The sequence below is a fragment of the Glossina fuscipes genome, unplaced genomic scaffold (assembly GCF_014805625.2).
Source record: "Glossina fuscipes isolate IAEA_lab_2018 unplaced genomic scaffold, Yale_Gfus_2 121, whole genome shotgun sequence".
Classification (NCBI taxonomy): domain Eukaryota; kingdom Metazoa; phylum Arthropoda; class Insecta; order Diptera; family Glossinidae; genus Glossina; species Glossina fuscipes.
Genome location: NW_023998464.1, coordinates 9357675 through 9381814, shown reverse-complemented (window position 1 = coordinate 9381814; position 24140 = coordinate 9357675). Strand labels below are relative to the sequence as shown.

The 24140-nt window shown below is 34.3% G+C and overlaps 1 protein-coding gene across 9 annotated transcripts in view; it reads right to left on the bottom strand.

Annotated features, from left to right (window-relative positions):
* Window positions 1–24140, bottom strand: part of LOC119640584 (protein FAM102A) — a 105426-nt gene that overhangs the window by 44683 nt on the left and 36603 nt on the right. The window contains exons 1-3 of one of the 9 annotated variants that reach the window (XM_038038726.1): window positions 21115–21203; window positions 20884–21053; window positions 15728–15815 (exon numbers count right to left, since the gene is read on the bottom strand). The exons of 5 other annotated variants lie outside the window; for them this stretch is intronic. The gene's annotated coding sequence lies outside the window, so the exon portion shown is untranslated. Of the gene's footprint in view, window positions 1–14923; window positions 15131–15727; window positions 15816–20883; window positions 21054–21114; window positions 21204–24140 lie in introns of those variants that run through there. 3 more of the 9 variants (XM_038038728.1, XM_038038725.1, XM_038038727.1) reach the window with 3 other exon arrangements.

Here is a 24140-nt window from a genome sequence, read left to right as displayed (position 1 = left end):
TGTGGAAAATGGAATAAATCGAGGTAACATAAACTGAATTCAGGTTTCTGCGTTTTTTGTAAACTTCAATAGACACATGATACAAATTTCCGTGTATATTCTACAAAAATGGAAGCCAGGCCCACCTAATACTATAGAGTATGAGTTTTTAACTGGTCACTGGTTTTTTAGTCTTTTTTGGAATAAAGGCGTTAGATATGAAAGATAGTGCCACTGATGAATGCAATCTGCTTACTTTGCTATATTTTTGAAGAACTTTTTCATTTTTACATAGTTTTTACATAGTTCAAAATGAGAATATGTATGGCCTATTGGTTTGGATACGGAATGCCATTTTCATTAGCTATTTTAAAACGATCACTTTCGCCCCTGTGTGGGAAAACCTACTCATGAAATGGAATACACCACTCATTCCGTGGTATTCATGGGATATTATAGCTTCCAATTAGGGCAGAATATAATCCAAGCGAGGCTTCTTTTCTTGTGACGCCTCTCTATGGATTGCAAGATCAGTTGTCCCTTTTCCCTACAGAACCCATACTCTGTGTAAAAATGAGCGAAGTTATTGCTGGCGATGGTTAATACTTTGAATGAACCAGTTCCCGCCACTTTCTTGCAACAGCAGTTCTATTTTCAAATGTAAAAGAAACTATATTCTAATGACAATTGATTACAATAAGCGGGTTTCCATTGGAACAAATTAATCTTAATAATATATAAATATATATATATATATATTACAAAAAGATTCCAATATAATCGCATATTAAAACAATGAAAGATGTTATACGGTTGAATTGAAAAGTATATTTATAATAATTTCATTCTTTCTATAAATAGATGACGGTATAAGTAGCAGACGTTCATAGCTGATAAGCTAATATTTCAAACGACAGTCGTAAAAGGGGTTCCAAGTCTATGCGAAGGTAAATAAAGTTTAAGTTGAAGGCTGCACAGGTATTCATACTATGGAAACGTTCACTTACCGTTATATTCTTTTGTTTTCAAAGTTAATGTAGCTAGAAATTGATATAACTATAAGTTTTGAAAACGCTAAAGAGTAAGTACTAGTGCTAAGCAAGTGCGTGAACATTTAAATAGTATATAAAAACAACATTGGTTTTGCAAACACGTTGCTGCAAATGTGCGCGTAAAATTTATTTATCTATTTACTCGTTCGCAGCTTAAATGCTATCTATCAAAAAAAAATTTTTTATTTTATGCATACTGGAAAAACAAAATTAACTTAAACATTTCGCACCGTTGTTATTTATGTCCATTTCACATTTTGTTACTTATTTCCGGTTGTATTTTCATTTAATTATGTATCAATAGCCTGTATTGCTTAGTTTATTTACTGAACGTGGAGCAAAATATATTTTATAAACAATTTAGCAAAAAAAAGGCTTGCTAAGTGCCGCTAAACCAATTGTAACTTGCAAGCTGATTGTCAGAATATCATAAAATTTTAAGGGGGATGAATATTTGCTGTAATTTCAATTTAAAACGAATACTATTAAAAAAAAAAAGTATATATATATAGCGTTTGCGGATTGACTTCATTTGTCATTAACGAAAGGCGCTGACTTTTTTATACATTTGCGTCATACAGTGGGTATCCAAATACAAGACTCGCCATAAAGCTTTATGTTCTTTGCAGATTTTTTTTCGAGTTTATTTTTCATCTTTACATCTTATCATCCAGCAATGAATAAACGCACCCAGCACTTGCGATTTCTTATCCAATACTAATTCATGGTTACATTTATCACGAAATGAATATAGTCCTTCTTCTTTTAACTTTATTGTAGAAGAATACGGAATTGTATTTTTATCTTTTTTGCTTTCTAAGGTAACGGCGGCAGGTTGTTTACTTCGCTAGTGTGTGTACAGAAAAATTCAGGTCATTATGTTAGTCAATCAATTTTGCGTATGGTTGTAACTAACTTAGAAAAAGACCTAAATTTATCGGCTTTTCTTTCACTTTCCTCTTTTAAGAACCTAATAAAAGCTAAAGAAAAGCGCAAAGAGGTAAAAGCGGCAGGCAAAAAAAAATTATCTACACACATAAATATACTCGGCCATTTGATAAAATGTATATGTTTTTATGAAATTCGCTTTTTTACGATAGGACTAGTGCCACTAGATCGTGGATTTTATTTTCCACTGAAGTATAGTTTAAAATTCTTTTGTTTACATTTATATTCCTTAACAGTAGGATTAATAACAATTTATTTTGGCAGCATTCTCGACTCAAATGTTCTTGTCCGAGTCACTCTGCCTTCCGTAAATATTCTATTTATATACATTTTTACGTATATGTTACTATTACCTAATTTCAAGGCTTTATTTTTAGTCCGTTAGCCTGCTTTTACGGTAATCATTTCCCTCAGCTGGCAGCTGCATGACGCGCTTGCGAATGTATACTTAGTCTTTGCATGTCTGCTTTTCGGCTAATCGTCTTCATCGGCCGGCAGTTGCATGACGCGCCCAAATGTGTATTTGGTTTTTCCCTCTCTAGGTAATTTGTTATTTGGAATTTTTGGGATTTCCGTAGCACTGCCCTCCATTTAATCTTGTTCGTCCCGAACAAGGTCATTTCCATAAGCTATCAGTCTGATTTTTGTGAACGCGGTCGACTCTATCAGCAATCCTCGTGATGACTTTGTACGGTCCTTCACAGTTAGATTGCAATGTTGCTGAAAATCTGTCACTTATATGAGGCATTTACGCTGTACGCCTGCTTTACTATTGGTGCGCAACTTCAAATGCGAGTCCTTCCTCCGAAATTTACATTCGCGAGCAATGTGACCAACTTTGTCGTAATTGTAGCATTTGCGCACGGTTGCTTTTGGTCTCTTGTTATTATTCTGCTTCTCGAACATTCTTTACATAGCACGTTTGGGGCGTCGTCAATAATGGGGGATTGAAATTTAGGACCACTGTCCCCAACACCAAGTCACTGTGTTGCCGCTGTTTCTTTTGAGGCGTCGACTTTACCTCGTAAGATTGGAAATTGGCTCAACTTTCCACTCATTTTTTCTTGTAAGACTTCCACGTTCGTATCAAATTGACTAATTACTTTAGTAACTTATTCTTCCAGAGCATTCAGTCTGGCATCAAACTGGCTCAGCGCATTGTCAAGCTTCCCTTCCAGCGCATTGATTTTGCCATCAATTACCTGATACACCTAGTGTATACGTGTTTTCAGGATGTCTTGACTTTCCTGAATTTTCTCGATCTTTTCTGTTGTCCCGTCAATTTTAGATACTATTTCTTGTTGTCCTGACTGCATTTGTTGCATTTGTTGCATAAACTGCATAACAACGGCGCTTGATATTCTTGTACCATCTTCGTCTTTTTATTCGTTGCCTTTTTCAACTGCTGCAACTGTATTTTCCGTTCCTACCAAGTTGTCATTTTCCTGTTCTCTTTGGTCTTGTTTTGGAATTTCTTGTGTGCATAGCTTTGCTGCATCCGGCTTACTATAGCTTCAACATACGTACGTGCCTCTCGTCTCTCACCGGTAGCACATGCATGTTCTTCTTCTACAATACTATCCGCCGGGTAGAAGTCATAACAATCCCCGTACAATTCAAATACGGAAGTATTCTCTCCCTCTTTCTGTAATCGCTCCCAAAGTCGGCGCTGCAGCTTTTCTTTTTTATTACTCTTACCACCAGTTGCTATTGCTTTCCTTTCCCTCAGCTCCGTAGCTCAGATAGATAGAGAGAGAGAAAGAGAAAAAGAAAGAGAGAGAGAGAGAGGGGGAGGGAGAGAGAAACCATAGTATAAATAATTGCATGGATTTGTCCTGCGCAGATCTGGTAAATGATTTCAGATCGATATACGCTAATTAATATTGAAATTACGAGATATCCCCTAAAGTACAAAAATTTATTTATCTAAACTTTTTCTGATGTTAAGTAATCCTCTGGTCCGCAGATTCATTTTCAATATCGTAATGCTTCCATTGGTCACGGCGCGATTGTTTTTCAAATCAAACAAGAATGGTATAGAATGTAATCTATTCAAAGCTTTGAGACGATATATATTGTTGCGTAAAGCTATATGCACTTTTATTGCACATATTGCAATCTTAGTTGTTCCCTACTTTCTAGAATAGATGCGGCTTGTTCCAGGAATAAGGAAAAAACATAATCAAATGAAGAAAACATCTAGATCTAATTAAACAATATGTTATTAATTACACCAAATAGCAGATTAGTTCCAAGTTGATTTGTGGAAATTGAGCAAAACTAATAAATCGGTTAATAATTTCCACGACTAAGTAAGATGCTTTTTTTACAGAACTTCAAAATCTTCATAATAATTTTCTCTTTCCCTGATGATCCATTGATTTTTTTCTAAAACGTTTTTTTGCAAGCGGATTGTAATCGTTGTGCGCCGAGTCTGTGGAATATAGTGGGTGGACCACCAAATCGAAGTTCAATTCATGCATTTTTGCCGTTATTACGATCAACTGGTGACACAGAGGTTTGCTGCCTCTGTAAAAAAAGCTTTCTCAAATTTAATTTTTCATGAATGATACTACCTTTTGGTACTTTTAGGTTGTCAGTTATCTTTTACACAATTATTGTTCGGTTATTGAAAATAATTTTCAACATTTTGTTGATATTTTCCCGTCTAGCCGAACCTTTTGAGCGCGGCATTCGTGTTCGTACGAGTTTGAATCCTAGTATTGATAAATTTGTCAAGTGGTTCGTATTTGCTTACACAGAGTTTCACGTTCTATCTATAATTTTATGTTTATAAATAGATTCTTTCTCTTTTCGAAATTAATTTGTGAGAAAAGATTAAGATGAAGAATATTCGCCGTCCGTGTTAACTTTATAGTAAATGTTTAAATGTTTTTCATTGGTGTGGCAAGTTTTGGTTAATTACTGAATAAGTTTTCAAATCACGTTTTCACGCACTACAATAATGTAGTGGCCGTCCAGTTGTCAGTTCTATAACGTTCTTCAAAAAGAAAAAAATGTTTTTCTTGTTAAGCATTAAGCAACGATAGTTGAAAAATGAAAATGTCAAAGACTAACGGTTTATTCTTTGTATAAAACGGAAGTTGACACCAAAAATGAAAACAAAATCACTTCATAAACGATCGTAAAAAGCTTCCGTTTGCAAAACACTTTATAAAATTGTGTTCTAATGATTTAATGTACTTGCGTGGGATGAGTTTTTATGAGTAAATTTATACTCATCACAGGTTTGCAGAATTTATAGAATGTAGACATAATCATCATTCCTAAAAATTATGATACCATATCTTATAAGAAGAGACGATTTCGGTTGAAAGGTTTTGTTTACAATGCATACATCCTCCTAGATCTATGTTGTATAAAAATTGTTTTTCTTTTTATATCTGCTCTTCGCTTACATTATATTAAATTAATATTATTTAAGCACAATTTCATGTGACGACAACATTAACTAAAAGTGGATATTTCCGGTAAAATTTTAGGAAAGTATTTATCGAAGCCCTTCACTTTTCATTTTCTTTTTCAATTTAACAAGAATTTTCAATAAATTACTATCTACATTAATACAGTATATCTGAAAAGTGAAAAAAGCCGACGCGAGCTCATAAGAAGTTGTGAACGACGTGGAGGAAAAGGTCATCCCGACGGTCTTCCAAATAGTGCTATCACTAATTTAGTTTCCGCTCTATTTGTCCAAACGCTACTAGTTTATAATATAATAATAAATAAATATAAATGTATAATATAAGCAATTTTAACAGTGCTGAAATTAAGCAGTGTGTAAATTTTTAGTAAGCCATGTAAGCTTGTTCCCAACCTTTTTCCTTATTACTCCCATCAAGTTAAAGTGCTAAATCGCCAAACCTGTTTCTTCAGCTCAAGAGCATTACCGAAGAGTAAGTAATTTTCCATATTTTCTCAAAATTGCCTAACTTTAAGTCTGATATTCAGTTTTTTATTAACTAAGTACATTAAATTTTAAATTTAGCTAAATCGCTCGGCAATACCAAAAAAATATTCAAGTGTGTAAACAATAAAAATGTAGTTGTCAGTTAACTGAATGCGTTCTATATGAAATGGTAATTTGAAAAATATACAATGTATAAAACGTACGATACGATGAATATTAGAGAATTCACTCTATACACTGTAGTCAAATACACGCATGTGATCTGGTGATGGGTATTAACGAATTCGATCTATTTTTATTCGTGCAATTGCTTTCTTCTTTTTGCTTATTCTTACGTCTGCACCTTTATTTTTCCATAATGTCAATTTTTTAATTCTTTCTTTTTCATTCTTTAATTTCTGTATATATAACTTTTGTTCAGTTTTCAAAAATATGTTTTTGATGAAGATTAATTAATTTTTAGAATTAATTGTTTATATTGAAGCAAACTTTTTTTGTACGCACGTGTATGACTAAAGCTATTTATCCCACACATGGACTATTATAATAAACTTGTAAAATTTTTTTGACCTTAAAAGGTTGTCTGCAGTTTGATTAAAATTAAGGTATAAAATAATTGCTAGAGACAGTAGTGGTTAATTACTGAAATAATAAAAAAAAAAAACGCTTTCTTAGAAACACAGCATGTTTTTTTCTTTACCTGCACTCACGTCAATCGAAATATCAAAATATAATGAAAGAACACAGAACAAAAACGGGAATTATATTCATCTTGGACCATACAAAATGAGTTTTTAAATGGATTTCACGCCTTCAACGGGGAGAATGTCAGAAAGTACTTAAATAGAAACTAAATAGGGAGAGAATAGCAAAATAATGATGTTTTTTTTTTCAATTCACTTTATAAAACAAGTCCTTGTGAGCGTTTTCGATTTTTTTATTTGTGTTAACTTCACATGCATTAAGCAAAGATCGTTAGCTAGTTTCTTTCTGTACTACACTTTTGGCAACTTGGTATAATGCCAATCCTAAAGGTAGAATTGTTACATATAAAGGAAGTACATACCTAATGATTTAATTTAACGTATTCTTCCGATTGAGCAACAGAATCGAACGAAGCATAAATATAAGTTTTATGTAATCTTTTCTTCAAGCTCTCTTTCGTTGCTTTTTTTCCACGAAGTGGTCATCAGTGATTGCAGGGCACATTGCATTTATTTTCTAAAGGAGCGAACAAAACATATTACGCCGCTTCATAAACAAAACTAAAGCTAGGTTTTAAGAACTATTATTTTTTTCGTCGATATTGGATAGAAAAGATTGACTGTCCCCAATTAGCTTTTAGACTAATTTCAACAAATGCAGACACATAAAATGTGAATAAGTCGATTTCTTTATTCACGCTCTCATGAGTGAAAGTATATCAAGGTCATACATAATTCAATAAATAACTTTATACAAATCGTGAATTTAAAGTCAATTAGGACGCTAGGCTTATGTTTTAAACATATAAGATTTGCAAACTGTGACGTCTTCATAGGAATCTTCAAACTTCACGCATCATTATAAGTCAGGCGCCTGAGATATACATAACATAATTTTTGCCAACTTTCACCATGTAAAATCTCTGCGAAAATAATACCAAACAGGAGGCGGGTTAATATATTCTTAGTTCAAAAGGAAGCGGTTCTGAGTCGGAACGATTGATGAGAAATGAACACGACACCATATCCGAAGCATAAAAAACCGTGGCATAGACCAAAGAAATCATTACTATTGGGGATAAAGCTGAAGCATCACAAAACCATTTGTCCTCTTTGCACAAGATTCATATTCCGTCAAAGAGATGAGCACTTGTACAGTTAACATTGAGCACTACTTTAAGAATGAAAGTAAAACAAATAAATACATTGAACCACGACTCACCACTGAATACCGTGCACCGCTTTGTCTAATACAATCATCCATATAACACCCTTCGGCGAAAACGCACCGGTGTACCGAACTTCATCAAAATATCTCAAAAATTACGATCTGCATGTTGAACGCAAACAGATATCAGAAGGGCAGGCATACAGACGAGCATAGATGGATTCAGAACCACTTTCCATATTCCTCCTTCTATGTATTGTGTACATTCGAACATTTCAATATACCTTTGTATCATAAGTGGTGTGAAGTACAAAAATAATTTTTACTATTCTAAGTGAATTGGGATTATCTTGCACACGTATTATATGTATATATGTAACATGTATTATATCACGTACATATTAGATCATATTTTTACATTAATTGTAAATTCCTAGACATACACGCAATTTTTTTACGAACTGGGACCATATTTACATCAGACTCCACGTTATCTATTTAAAGTCGTCTACCAATTTTGGGCGATAAAAAAAGAAAAAAATAACACCTCAAGGTTCTACAACTTTGAGAAAGCAAAACTTTGGTAAAAAAAATAATGGACTGCTTTTAGCTATACAAGTCAGAGAGTTATAGTAAGTGGAATGTTTTTCTGGGCGAACTCTCTTAGCTATCATCTGAACTGACAAACAACAGAAAATTAACCTTCTCTATCCTTGGTTGTCGAGAATATGTGTAAAATGTGAAGTACCCAACTCATATCTCAAAACGTTACCGACATGACTAAGTGGACATAAATTATGTAGTTCGTAAAATTTTATAATTACCACAAATATTCATTATTCACGCTGATCAAGAATATATATACCTTACGGTAGCTAAGATAACCCCTTACTTTCGATAGATATAAATGTACACAAAGTCAACCATTAAAGTTTGCCAAGTGTTCTGGTAAATTTATATATGTAATTTGTTTTAAAATCTGCTGCTGCTCATATAACTACTAGATACTTCATTATTTTATAATGAATCACTTCTCATTATAAAATAATAATAACAAAAAAAACAGGAAAAATGATTGTGAAAAAATATGTAGAAGATTTTGGACTTTATGCGTGCTTTCGAAACAAAAGTATTAACGATCCTAAAAATTGAAATTCCTAACTAAAATTAATATTGTCGGTTAAATAGTTCTCGAAGGTGCACTTCTATCATATGTTTATATATCATACTACACTATATACTCAAAGTGTATAACAATATAAAATTTTACCAGCAACCTTCTTTCTACGACTTTCTGTAGCATTTTGCTGAAAATAAAATGTAACTCTTTTTTTAATCAAAAAATATAAAAACACTACACATGCAACTTGTCCTGCCTGTTTAAATCGTTATTTGCGTCATACAACATAAAAGAAATAAGTAAAAAAAACTTATGAGCGTCGACGCGAATGCCGGACACCCATCATGTTGAAGAACATATACGTATTGAAAATAATATCGAGAAAGTTTTTTTGTACCGGTGTTCTTGTATACGACATACACATACAAGTACGTATGTATATTTGTCTAATCCATAACGTATCTTTGCTATAATGTGGAATTAAACGACAAAAACCGGTTGCTCAATATTTTGTCGCGATTGTTTTGTTAACTATAAAGTGCTGATTAAGATCGTTTCTTTCACATTTCATCTCGTAAAATTTCAGGTTTTTATCTCAATTTTAATACTTATACCATTTGCGGTACAAGGTATATTAAGTAGCTTGACGATATGCAGACGGGCTTAAGATAGACCCACCTTTTATTACACCGATCGATTCAGAATCATAATCTAAATGGATCTAAGAATGTCCGCCCGTCTAATGTGTGTCCAGCTAAATTTGTATTCAAGCTACAGGTCGCAAATTTTTGAGGTATTTTGATTGAAATAAGTACAGTGACGTGTTTTGGCCCAAAGATGAAAGCTAGTAAAAATGTAACTCCCTATTCTGAAAAGTCGTTATATGGAAAAAATTTCGGTTTTCAAAACTTCTTGCCAAAGGGTCTAAGTAGCCGTATTTCGGCACTTTTAAGTGGTAGAAAATTTTTGGACCGATTGCGTCAATTTTTGAGCCCCCTCTCATATAACGAAAACTGATGTTCCTGCGACAACTACGTGTAATATTCAATGCTTCGTGATGTAAATTATAACATAGCAGTAATTTAGCGTAAAAAACTAACTGTAACGAATTTGGACCATCTCGACCTATTTTTTGGATCCCACTCTAATAAGGATTTTCATGAAAATTGGTCTCTTGTAGAGGAGAAAACATTAAGTTTTAATACGGGGTGATCGAAATTGATCCATAATATTATAGTAATTTCATACCATTATGAGCTCTATAAACTTTGGTCCATCTACGCCTATTTTTGGATCCTGCCCTATGTAAGGATTATACTTGTACTACGTTAGGTTGCGTTTTGGGCCCGCTTCTGCATAAACACCCATATAAAAAGTATGCCTTTATATAGAAATAAGGAATCATTTTAGTATTCTATAATAAAAACAAGAGTTGCGTTAGACAATGTGGTATAGGGTATTTAATCGTCGACCTTGTCCGACTACTCTGTTCTTATTTGTTTTAATAACGTGAAAATTTATAGAAGAAAAATTGTCATAATGACGTAAACCATTTGTAAATAATATAGGTATATTTTTACGACCGATGCTTTGGGCTATGCTAAACATTTTCTTTCTCAGTAAAACTCAAAATTGTTAATCACAGTCGATCGAAGCGCCCTACACCACCCTTGCTTGCTAGTAGGCTTGTTTATAAGGTACAAATATATTTAAGTTAAAGACTATCGCAAATGACTTTTAATAACACCCTGCGGCAATTTATAATTAGTATTATAACTATTCTCAAACCCAGGCAATACAAGGCATTTTATTAAGCGTGCATTTGACATTCACATTAAAGTTATAAGTCGAAATTTTGCTATTTCTCCTCCTTGCGAGATAATTTGAACGCAAAAATGTTCGGCATTGAAAACGAAGCGTAATCAATAAGAACGGTAAGACATTTTCCTTAAGAGCAGTTTCCCTCTCTTAAAAACATATTTTGTTGATGTTTGTCTTCTAATCAAACTCCTGCTATTTCATGGTTAAACCATGGACTTTACCAAACTCGAATATAAATCGAAATTGAAATAAATGCCACAACCCAGCCTCAAAAAAGTAAAGCAAACGAAAGTGGTTTACTAATTTGTGTACATATGTAGGCGCTTTCATACTGTATAGATGGCTGTAATTTCTAAAGAAATATTTACTTTTGTTCTTTTTATATCCACCCCTGAAAGGTGGAGGTATACACATTTTGTCACAATGTTTGCAACACGCAAAAGGTTGCTTTGGACTCTCAATGAAGTATATATATTCTTAAACAACATAAAACTCTGAGTTGACTAAACGATGTTTGTGTTTCTGTGCGCTGTGTGCTTTTGTCGTTGATCGCAACAATGGAAATATCGACTTCAAATTTCGTAGAAACTTTGGAAATCTCTACACGCAGATTGGAATTGAAAGTCCAAATTGGTCAAAGCGCAAGTACCCAGTGTAGCGAAAACTGAATGCAATTCCGTTTTCCTAACCAAAAGTTTTTGGTTTTTTGCTTAATACTCACAAATTGTAAATTTTCCATGTATACTTTAGAAAAAACTATACTGTTTATGTGCGAAAATGGAAAAAATCGACCCCGCCCACATAAAATTATAATTAATAAAATTTTCTAGTTCTCACTTTTTTGAGGTTTTATGCTTATTCATTATAAGGTAAACCAGACAGAACGTTTTAAACCATACATTATTCAAACGAAGATATTATCTATCTAAGAATGCGTTAAATCTAAAATAAACATGTTGGACCTGACGAAGTTGTGGATTTTTTTTCAATTCTGCTAAGCTATACTCTCGCACATTATGTGCGAAAAATATTATAGGTCAAAATGTGTGAATTTGCGCAAACATGCTAAAGCCCAAACTGTCGCTACATAAAGTAATATTTTGTCCTCGATGGGATTGGAAGCGTACCGTAAATAATCAAGAGCCCACACTTGGCCGGGCGACTGGTTTCCCTCTATTCTGTTAGCAACTACAATGACGACCGAAACCTCAAATTTTTTTCTTGCACTTTCAGATTTAAGGTCACCAATACGTAATAGATATTGTTCATCGTTAGTTTTTAGAATGCCAGAAGTCTCTAGGTGTTTAACGGGGATACCTGCCAAGATATGTCTCCCCACCTGGTAAGGTCGAGGCCTACCTAAAACCCCTGTACTTTTTTTGGATCAGATACCCGGTTGCTATGCAACTCCACACCGAGCCGAGACTCTTCCGGCGATTTAGGCTCACAACAGCCAGCACGCAACTCCCGCATGCTCTCTCTCTACACTCTCTCCAGATGGATAATAACCCATTTAAGATACGAATATCAATTATCTTTAAGGGGTTTTTCACCTTGATAACAGGCTAAACCTGACCCCAAGGGTCATCGCGATTTAGGGAGACAAAATTTCTCCAGTCCAGCATGCGCTTGTAGTTATTGAGGTATTGCCTCAACTCGACTCTTAGCTATACAGCATTCGCGGCATGAGGTCTTCTCCTCCGCTGGAACCGTCTTCTAAGGCGGCGGACGGTCTTTAATTTCTCTGACGGACTCCGTGTCCACCACTTAACTCCTCTTTGGTTTGCCCTGGGTCACCTCTCGAGAAGAAAGTCGTTGACACTCTATACGGATTCAGTTAAGTGTTCTTCTTCCTCTGAAATTCCCACGCGGCACCTCGGTGACCGTTTCTCGAAGAAGGACTCCATAGGCGTCCCAATTTATCTCAGGAATACGACAACGTTTAACGTCAACGTTGACTGACGCGGCCGGGGTATACCTCATTACCACCTTAATAATGTTATGATCGCTAAAACCCCATACAACTTTCAACACCCATGCAAATTCAAGCTCATAGCTGCCCTATTAGGAATAGTGTCATCAATGTCACTAGCCTCAACGGGAAAATGAAAAGTGCACCATTCACTCGACTCATTTAACATCTGGTTGTACACCATTCAGGCAACACTTCACTTATTATTTGGTTGCGTAAGCCAGAAACTCATTTTGGAAATTGCTAAACCATAAAGGTGAGCAAGCGTTAGCTTACAGCCTCAGGATCAATAGAGTGACACCAACCAGCAACAACACCGAATCCCTATACCTAAGGTGATCATACAGTTCTTGATTGAACTTACAATAAAGGCTTGGGCAAACCAACCCTCTGTGCACGTCTTCGACCGACACACAGACACCCTGACTACTTGCCAGGACAAGTGTGGCTTCCATATTTACATGATTCACAATGACAGCTATTGCAGCCCGAGCTTGCACATCCCATGACAACTGTGATTGCAGTTACATTGCAGTCTAAGCAGGACCATTTTAATGCCGAACTGCCACCTGTGCAATCCTCCTATTGATCCCCGGAAGCGTCTTCAACTCGCAGTTTCTACAATGTGCGGCGTTCGTATCTATGTCTACTTTAACCACTGTGCCTACAAACTATACGACTCACTCTACAATTTTTAGGTATCGGTAGGAAACGAGCACCTTATCTTCAGGCCGTATCGTGAACGACATCCACTCAGCGTACACCCTGCCATCGTGGAAAAGGCAATCCATGGCAGTAGTTCAGCCTTCCATATATTAGTCTTATTGTCAGCATCTGCCCAAAGCGGATCTTCTCTTCAAACTCTTCGCGACTAAAGAATAAACCTTTCCGATTTATTTCATACAACTTATCTATAAAATCGGACGGACTGCACCGAAACTCGCGGGGTTAATTTGTTAACAACAGAAAGGTCAAGCCGGAGTTCCCCGAACTTTGCGTTGGACACAATCTTCCACCTCTCCGCAACGGATGGCATACTGACTACAGCCACACCGCCAAGGATAGGTTGAATACCGTGAGCCCGAACGCCCACGGTCGGTCACACTTGTTCTACGATCTTCTTAACCACCTCCTTATGTGCGCCCGCAGTATTATTACTACGGATAACTACAGAACAGGTTTCCATTGGTTTTCGCGGCATAAAAGACCGTTCGGCCTTAACAACGGGAACTGGAACCGACTTTGTTGGGGGTGCCTTAACCACGTACGTGGGGGATGCATATCTGCCACCGCCTTTTTCTAGCTCCTTTATGCGGCTTCTAAGGCGCTCACTTTCAGCCACCAACACGAAAAATATAGCGTCATATTCGCTGCCTAGGCCCAAGAATTCGCTGGCAGCCTCAAGCGCGGCATTGTCCGGAGAGAGGGTGCATTTCTGGAGGCGAGTGGTTATCGCTTTCACCTTGTCCACCGACCCAGTATCAGCACTCCGTTCCGTCTTACGCACTGGTCTGCTAGGCGCGGAAGCTACCGCGCTTACTACAGGATCAGCGGATGCAACTGCAAGGATGGCTTTACCCTTGCGCCTCTTTATAGTGGCCGAGCGACCACCGGACACTGAAGTCATCGAGTCGGTCCGACGCATATTCAAATTAACCACCGTGTCGTCCTCGAACACAACGGACGGAGTGTGGTTACGTTTTCCACAATTCCTTTTAAGTGAACCAGGCTTCTGGCCACACTTCGCTATCGGCAAATCATAGTCGGAAAACGTCATTTCTAGATCTGAGGATTCCCCCACAACACTCTTCAGGTGGTTGGGAAACATATTCAAATATCTCAATCAGTGCACTTCGTATAATAAATAAGGCGAAGTGTTTGAATTCAAGTTATCTGTAATTAAATATATAAAAAAATTATGACAACCCCCAACAATTGGACAACAGATCCGTTGAGCGCCTCTGAACTTGACTACTCCAATCAACACGTCAAAAAAGAGACGGCAACGATGTCAAGACTGCTCTACCAGCTCAAGTAAGCACGTCAACAATTTTTTAACAGAAAAAAAATCCTGAGCTTACCACAACGCTTATTTTTATTATCAATGAATTGTCATTAATTTTTAACTGAAAAAAATCCTAAGATCACCCAAATGCTATCTTTGGTGATTTCTAAGAATCAGCAAAGAAACTCTGTGTTACTTATTTTTATTATTGATGAGTACTCACTTATTATATTTTAAACGAAACCACTTAATTGCACAAAAATGACAAAATGCACCAAGCAATCTGCGCAGCCTAGTTAAAGGCTAAAAAACCTTTATAATATCTTTTCATACTTATATAGTTTGTGTAGGTTTTTTTTGTTCGTTCAACGTTTTAACAGCTATATAACACCATATAATACTGCGTGCACACAGATAACACGTCCGTTTGCTTCAATTAACAACAATAGAATGAAAAAGATCAGTATTAGTTCAGAAGATAGTTGAAGATGTATATAGATGTAATATATAAAGATTTATTAGAAAGCATTCACAGATTCATCGCGTAGACTCTGCCCCGTCTGACCAATTGCTTCGCTTTTTTGGTGTAAACCTATCCCCAATTAGGGCCTATCAATAGTTTAGTTCTGTTTTTCGTCCAGAGTCCCAGGATTTTTATAGCGCTGGCGTAGTAGTTACATCAAAAAAATAACAAAAGATTAGATTGATTGAACATATAGCTTAAAGTTCGCCAAAGTATAAAAAAAAAAATGTACGAGTTTAAAAAAAGAAGCAACAAGCCAATGCAATCACTGAGTGATCCCAATTTATATATATTGTGCAAAGTTCCCAGTTATTATTGCAAGCGGAATAACAACATGAAAGCGCACCATGCTTTGGTGCTTGTATAAAAAATCTTGTCTAAGTATCGTTTCTTTATCCTCTTTAGCAGTAAGAAGGAAGCAAAGTCCATATGAACACAATAAAAACAGTTTGCCTGCATATTCTGTTGATACATACATGAATGTTTTAAGACTCTTTGACTTACTAAAGACGTCGTCTTTCTTTTGCAGTCTACAGGAAAGCTCGTTAAAGGTGATTTTCACTTTTATCATGAGACAAGTGTTGACACATACCTGAGAAAGAAAACAACCAAACATAATACGAAGTGTTAGCATGTATATTATTGTAATATGTAATAATTATTTAAATACGTTTTGCTTATTTTGTGAAATAAATAAGAATTTTTCCAAATATAGCCAGTCACGGATTCGTTCTTAATCACTTGCATAGGAGTTTTCGGTTAAAAACCACCACATAATTCCTATGATATTATTTTCAATCACATATCATCCGCTATTTTAATATGAATATTTTTTAAATCATCTAAGATTTTATTGATGATCCATATGTTAATGAAAAATTTTTTTTTTTAATTTTTACAAAGAAAATCTATTCATTTGCATTTTTTTCCATAAAAAGATATTAAAAAACATATTTTTCTTTGGTATTGTTGAAAGGAAAGAAAACTATCTCGGAAACAATAACAAACTAATAAATTAATAAATGCTATGCATGTTGCTTGATGTTATGAATTGTTATCCCCTTTTCCCTCATATGCAATTGTATACTGTCTTTGAAATCATATGGCAAATTTATTTTTTATGTGTTGATTTTCTGTCTCAATGCTTAAGTGTGGTGGATGGTGGGTGATGGTGCTACATACATATATATATATATATATATATATATATATATGTATATACAACCGTCATAGCATGCCATAAACAAAAGCACTCGCTTCCACACTGTTAGTTATTCATAAATATTTTTTTCTCGGCTTTTCCGTTTGCATCCCCCACAGAAAATGAATGACAACAGTGCGAATAACAACCAACATTTAACTCTACGTATGCAGCAAAAAAAAGAAAAACAAAACTAAGCAGAAGAAAAATGCATTTTTTGCTTTATAAAGAAAACAGTACATATTAAAAATTAAAAAAAACGAGAAAAAAAAGCAAAATTAACGATTTTAACACACGGTTGTTGTATGTCATGACAGCTATTAATAACGTATGAGATAATCTTTATAAACAAAGCGCACTTTATTTCACAATAAAAATCGAAGAGATTTTTATATTTATAAATGCCAGCGAATAATAATCCTTGCGCACAAATTTGCAACGCTTAGTAGCAAACACTGCAGTTCTCATAAAGGATAAAGTGACTGTCTATCGCTATCTATCACTCTACACTGTATCACTCATGCCGCAAAAGTGAGGCACATAGAAAACATTTTTTGTAAACCATTCCAAAACTGAACCTGTCGACAAAGTGAAATTTTCCAAAGTCTTTGCAATTGTCGAATTTTAAATTGTTGTCATAGCCTTTGACTGCTGCGCAATTTCGTCACCTATCACAGTAAGCTTGTTGAAATGAAGTTCGCGCGCTTCAATCTTTAAGTTGTAATTTTTTGAAAACTTAACAGTCTAATATATAGAAATTGGTAGCAGGAAAAATGTGTCATTGTTGGTAACCTTTCGAATTCATATGAACACATCACAAATTGTAAAATATGTGCCCGTAATAATGAAAGCGATCGAAGCCAAAATTTAAAAAAAATGAATTTGCCAGTTAATTCTCACCACATTAATTTAAACTAAATTAACAACGTAATTTTTACGATATCGTCAAAAATGACCCATTACTTAGCGGTTGTGATTTCAAAGTTATATGGAATTCATGTAGGGTTAATTATGAAAGTGGTCTAAGTCAGAAATTAAGAGAAAAAATGGCGAAAAACACACAACAAAAAAATCAAAACTTTTGAAAATAAGGATTGCTTTCGCGCAAAAAAATATTCAGATCGAGTAGAATATAATGAAAGATAATCTCATTGTGATAATTTCTTCAAACTACAGGATTTTAAAACGCAGAATCTATATCTATGTACTACTTCATCAACGATTAATAAAACAAAGGCGGCCCAGAGCTATTGAAAGAACTTCTACAATATTTTCTGTCAAAAAATAAAAATTCAGAAGAGTAGGTTTGCAGGAAGATTTTTAAGATACCTTTAAAATTTCTGTAATGCGGTTAATACGTGCTCTGAATGCTAGAACTGAACGTCGTGCCTGGATCTTCGCGAAAAACCGATAAAATTAAAATAACATACTTTAAATCACTCAGCATATAAGAGCCGCTACACCAGAGTTTGTCACACTCCTGGTCGAAAGTATATGAGTCCCGATCTAGATATTCGCAAAATGTGCAGCATATATGTAAAGAAATATGAGGAAAATAACCAATCATTTTTGAAGAGTGGATCTGGATGAAAACTGACACTCGTCAAATAATAATGTTGAAACGATATACCACAAATTTTTGGTACCTAGTCAATCTCTTCTATCGAACGACCACGATTTTGGATTGAAATAAGTGAAAATAAAAAAAAAAAACCTAAGTAGTACTATGAATTGATAGAACAGTGCAGAAGGAGAAATACATTTTCGGTAAAACGAATGTCGCAGTCGGATTTTATTTCGATGAAATCACTAGAAGAGGCCCTGCCTCTTGGCTGCAAATTCAATGGATGCGATTCTTGAAAAATGAATCTTATAAGATGTGCTAGATAACTTCTTTATATGATTCTAAAGTGCACGTTTTGGATCTTTCACCTAAAAGAGGAAGACCAAAAATATACGCAAATATTAAATTACGTCTATTATACACCACTACTAGACCAATAAAGGAAGAAAAAGGCAAAGATATTATGTGTTCACGACCATACATTCCTCCAGTTTTTCAGGAGCATTTTGAGAATCTTAAGAACTCTGAACGACAAAAGCCTAAAATAAACTTACTTATTAAAAATATTTAGCAAATGTCCATGAATTATTTCACTAAAATTATTGTTTCTAATAAAACTCATAGCTTTTTACTGCTTTAAGCCCTTTATAGGGCATTCAATTAATTTTGGAAATAGTCAATTCGAACTTTAAAAACAACATTTTTGTATGAAATTAACGAAAATTTCATATTCATAATAAAATGTAAAAATATTTTTTGATTTATTCAAATGAAATTCATTAAATATCTCGAAACAAGAAATATATGATAAGTTTAAGAACCATTTTCATAATTGTGGGTATGGGTCAAAATAACGTTTAAGTAGACACAAGGCTAAGAGCAATTCCGAAGATTTCATTGCTTCTTCCAAGAAGTTAAGAGTTCGGCAGAAGTGTTTGGAGTTTATTACGGATTCGGCTACAAAATAAAAATATGAAGTTATATTTAAATATAACTAGCGAAGGCGCAAATCAAAAAAATTTTTACAGGGCTCTGTTAACTCGTTAACAAAATTACGTTAAACGAAGTTTCGGAGGATTTAAGTCAAAACATAGTTAAAATAGAACTTTTCGAGAATTTTTTACAGGATATTATAAATAAAACATGTCTACATAAATTAATTAATTTTTGAAAAGAAAAAATTTTCACGCTATGTCATAAATGAGCTTGAATCGTCTTTATGAGAAGGGTGTGAAGTTATATTAAAATTTAACTAGTAAAGGCTCGAAGCAAACTGAGCTCTATTAAGCCGTTAAAAGAGTTATGATAAATGAAGTCTCGAACGAATCGAAATCAAAATTTAGTTAAAATTAAAATTTTTCAGAATTTGTTTAAAAAATATTATGAAGAAAATATGACTTTATATTAATTAATTTCAACTTAATATAAAAAAGTCTTTATACTATGTCAAATACGAAACTTATAGTTGGTTCTAAATAACATAGTTGATAGTTGGTTCTAAATAACACAGCTGTGTTTAACATAGTTGCTAATAATATTAGAAATTATTCTAAATTTGTTCGCAGCACTTGGTTTGGTCAAAGTGATTAAGTTAACTTTCACTTTTTCAGTCTCGTATTTGATATTTTTTAATATAAGTTCACAGCCTGGGTGATTTTGTCTTTGTCTCAAATGTATTCACCGTCAACCGCTTTTATGATTAACTTATTATCTTTTAGCTTATTAGTGTTTAGCAGTATTATCCTCTCTTCTTTTGCATTATCATGACTAAAAACCGCAAAAACAAAGAATTACTGCCACTTAATGTCATTTCTTTTCTATCATTTTTAATACATGTAACTCGGATAGCGCTAAACTACACTAAATAACATTTGCTTGGAAAATAGGGAAGGAAATGTACAATATACAAACAAACAAAAAGTGTTAAAAGTATAAGATGAGAACACAAATAAAATAAGTTGACATCCCATATACGATTTACACGAATTTCCTATATTTTTCAAGTATGTGAAATCATAATTTTATATTTTATCGTAGCAATTTGTTTCCAAATAAAGGTCAATTTCAGGGTTGAAAACATTGTTCAAATCTCTTCATTTAGTGTAACAAAGAACTATTTTCCACCGATTTTTAAAAATTGCAAATTATTTCAAAATAAATCCTTATTTGGGGTGTACTCTTCATTTAGTGTAGAAAAGCACTATTTTTCACCCATTTTTAAAAAGCGCAAATTATGTTAGAATAAATCCTTATATGGGATGAAATACTACGACGATATACTACCGCATCCAAAAAGTATGACCAATGGAGGTAACTACATCAATTTCTAAATCGATTGCGTCTGTCCGTCTCTCTACGTAATACCTTTTGTAAACATTCTCCCGTTTACAAAAATGAAGATATCGTCATAAAACCGGAAAATAAACCAAACTTTCCAAATTACACGCCTACAATGTCCACACGTCTGTGTAACAAAAACTGTGAACACCTTTGTTTTTCGTATTTTTTGCTTGTTACTTGTAAAGTACAACATTTCCAGTTTTACTCCAAAAATAAAAAAATCATCAACCGCGCCCACTCATTGTTGTAGAATATGAAAATTTAGTTTTTTCCATTTTTTTAAGGACCACGGTACACGGAGTACAAAAGATACGGTTTCAACCGAATATAATTTTCTTACTTATTCCTTTTTAAATCTATTTATTGTTCCAAATGTATTTTCCCTTAAAAGTAATCCTCAAACTCAATTAATAATCCTTATTAACAGTTGGTCACGATAATTGAAGATTTTTGAGCGACTTTGGCGCGGTTTCTTTGGTGTTCTTTCATCTTTTTCACGACATTCACTTGATTGATCAGTCGTTTCGGGGTTGTATACGTATAATCAAGTCTTACCTCATTTCATTTTTCAAACAAAATTTAATGCAACTTCTTTGCTGAACAAAATCACACATTACAAAAATAGGAAAAAACACTTCTTGTGTCGTACGAAGCCAAGCGCGGCAAACAATAATGACGTTTATGATGTCAAATTTGACGCGGATGTCTGTCACGGTGCTACCAATCTAGAAGGAAAATATTTCTGTTATTCGATACACCCGCGCAATTAACTTGAATATTACTTACATTTTGGGCATAGTATTATCATCAACGAGATCGAATGATATTCTTACTGTTATGGTGGACGGACTTCAACAAGCCAAGCCTGATGGGACCTAGATCAACGTGTAGGCTTTGTATTCTGTCTTATTCGTCGGTTCGATATAAATAACTAAGATATCTTTGATTCGTTCTTTGAAGATATAAGTAATTAATTAAGGCTTGATGCAATTAAATTATGTATAAAATTCAGATAAGAGAATACTGGATTTAGTATATTCGAGAATAACTGATTTGCCAATACTACTTGTTGAGGCTTCTGTCCTGCCCGAAGATGTTCTTCTCCTGACTATTCGTATTTCATTGGATACTGAGCTCAATAAACGGAATGGAAGTGACATTGAAAAACGTGAATATAACTTTTATAAAACTAATTATCGAACTTTGAACGCCCTGTTAAGTGTAGTGAACTAGAACTGTCATACTGCCGATCCTGAAATCCGTTTGAGTTTCTTTTACGATAATTTGGCGTCGATTTCTACGCATTTTGTGCCGTCAAAATGGATCGATGGTATGTCTAGATGCCCGTCTTAATAGACTAAACAGCTCAAGGGTTTAAAAAATTACAAGAATAGATTTTTTAAAAAGTTTAAGAAAAGTGGTTGGTATACTGTATCGTCATTCTATATGATGTCCAAATACCAATAATAAATGGTACTCGCAATAGCTACAAAAAAAGGGGAGTGAATTTTAAAAAAGACCCAAAAAGTTTTTGTGGGTTTGTGAACTAGAATAGAGTAGTGTATTGTTTACCAGAGTATATGCACTTTAATGATGTACAAGCATGTTAGACACAAATTATTTCTAATTTGTTTGCAAAATTTTTTGTACAACTATTCGATGGCTAAACTGTTACGAATGCTGTTGGACATGCTTATGAGATTAAAAATTATGAGATTTTCGCCAATGTCTTATTGTCATGTGGCGAAGTTTTTGAAGGTCTTTGCAGGGTAATAATTCTTGCATTTCTGGTCCGGATAGTATTGCCCCAAGTTTTCTCGTTAAGCGTACGAACGTTCCACTTAAACGAATTATAGAAATTTATATTGTCTATAGCTAAGGGACTTTCGCGGATATTTGGGAGAGTTCATAAGTCCGGCAGTAAACCATCCATTGAAAGTTATAGAAGCACCGCCAAGCTTACTTAAGCTCTTCGAAAAACTTGTGACAAATAGACTTATCAAAACAGTTATCTCACCATATCAGAATGGTTTTGCCAAGGTAAATCAACTGTCACAAACCTCGGAGAATTTGCTTGTCGTTCATTTGATTCATTTAATAACGGCATGCAGACAGATGTTATCTATACGAACGTTAGTAAGGCGTTTGAGTTATGAGGCGATAAAGTTAGTCATAATCTTTTTGTAATTTATTCATAGTTTATACGGTGAGCCTTTGGAATCAGTCTCGAAATCAGTTGTGTGCAAGGCGTGACCTATAAAAATTTATTCGAAAGTCTTTGATGTCCCTTGAGTAAGGAAATAGCAGCACACATCGTTGGTGAGGCCGTTAGTGAAATATGTATCATTTGGTCTCCCAATTAGAATTATTACGCTGACATGATCGAGGCAACTCAACAATTTCTGCTATTTGCCGTACGTGGAGTCTGATGGGATGTTAAAAAGTTGACACTTTCTTCCTTCACGAGTTTCAAGGAAGTTTCTTCCTTTTCAGTTGTCCCAATATGTGAGTAACTATGAACTTTTTCATTTCGGGGTTTTATGCAAACAATTTAACAATTTTTGTTATTTGTTATTAATAGACGATGCAAGCGATTACATCAAATCGCTGCTGCGTAACTGCATTTAAATTGCAAATAGATTGCTAAGATTTTGTAAGCTCATTGATACTGTATGCGTTGTTCTTATTTCTCAACGAAATGTGATTCAGTCCTCTTTAGAGTGGGCCATTAAAAATCTCTTATTAGGCTATGTCCCACATTTTATTGGATAAAGTGTGGTTTGGTGTCAACGTAAGATTAGTTTGAGTGCCAATTAGTTCTCACTTGATGCTCTATACAGCTGTCAACATTATTTTAGGTAATTTATATATTAGCATTGAATTGAAGTCATCATTAACATTGAGATGAATTTTCAGGCAAAGTATTGACACTATATTGTAGGTATTTCAAAATCTTTTTAAGTTTTTTTTAGAGAGAGAAATGTAAAGTGTAAATCATATTTTCTCAGTTTCTCTTACTTTTTCTGCATGCCTTTTTTTGGGAGGGAGATCCAACAAAATAGATCTGCGTACTACAAGCTTCTTATAGTTAATTTTTACGCTAGGCTACTAGTATGAACCAATTTGCGTCCCGGAATAATAAAGATTAGATTTTTTGTCATATAAACACTTATTTTTCGTGCAAACGTTTATATGGAATGGACTTCAAAAATTGTCCCACCCAATCAAAACTTTTTAAACCAATTTTGTATGGCCAAAGACAGACAAACAAGCGGACAGTTATAATAAGCAACGAATGCTTTTCGATATCGTATACGTTTTAATAATCCTATAAAGTCTATACCACAGGGGATGTAGAATATGAAGAGCTAAACACAAAATTTATAGTAGATTGTCATTTTATACAAACACGTTAGCGGCGATCTATAGTTAGCAAAATACTTTGTATTTGTTGTATATATGTGATTGCATATAGGTTAGAGAGGTGTGTAATCATTACAGGTTTTTAAATCATTGGTCGTATTGGAGCTTCAGAAAAAACTTAGTCTAATAATAAATCTGATTAATATCGTTGCACATGATATAGAAACATTACGGTGGCTGTCGATACGGACAGTGCCACGTCAAGCATCCATGTGCCATTAAGCTGAAAAAGATGGACTTTTTTAAAATTAGTTTTTTGTTTTTTAATGTTACTCTCCTTTTTCTGTATAGTGAAAGTTTCAATTTCAATTTACCGTCTGTCTATTCATTTTCTATTCCTAAATGTAAACAAAATACATTTTTATATATTATCACGCATCACAAATATT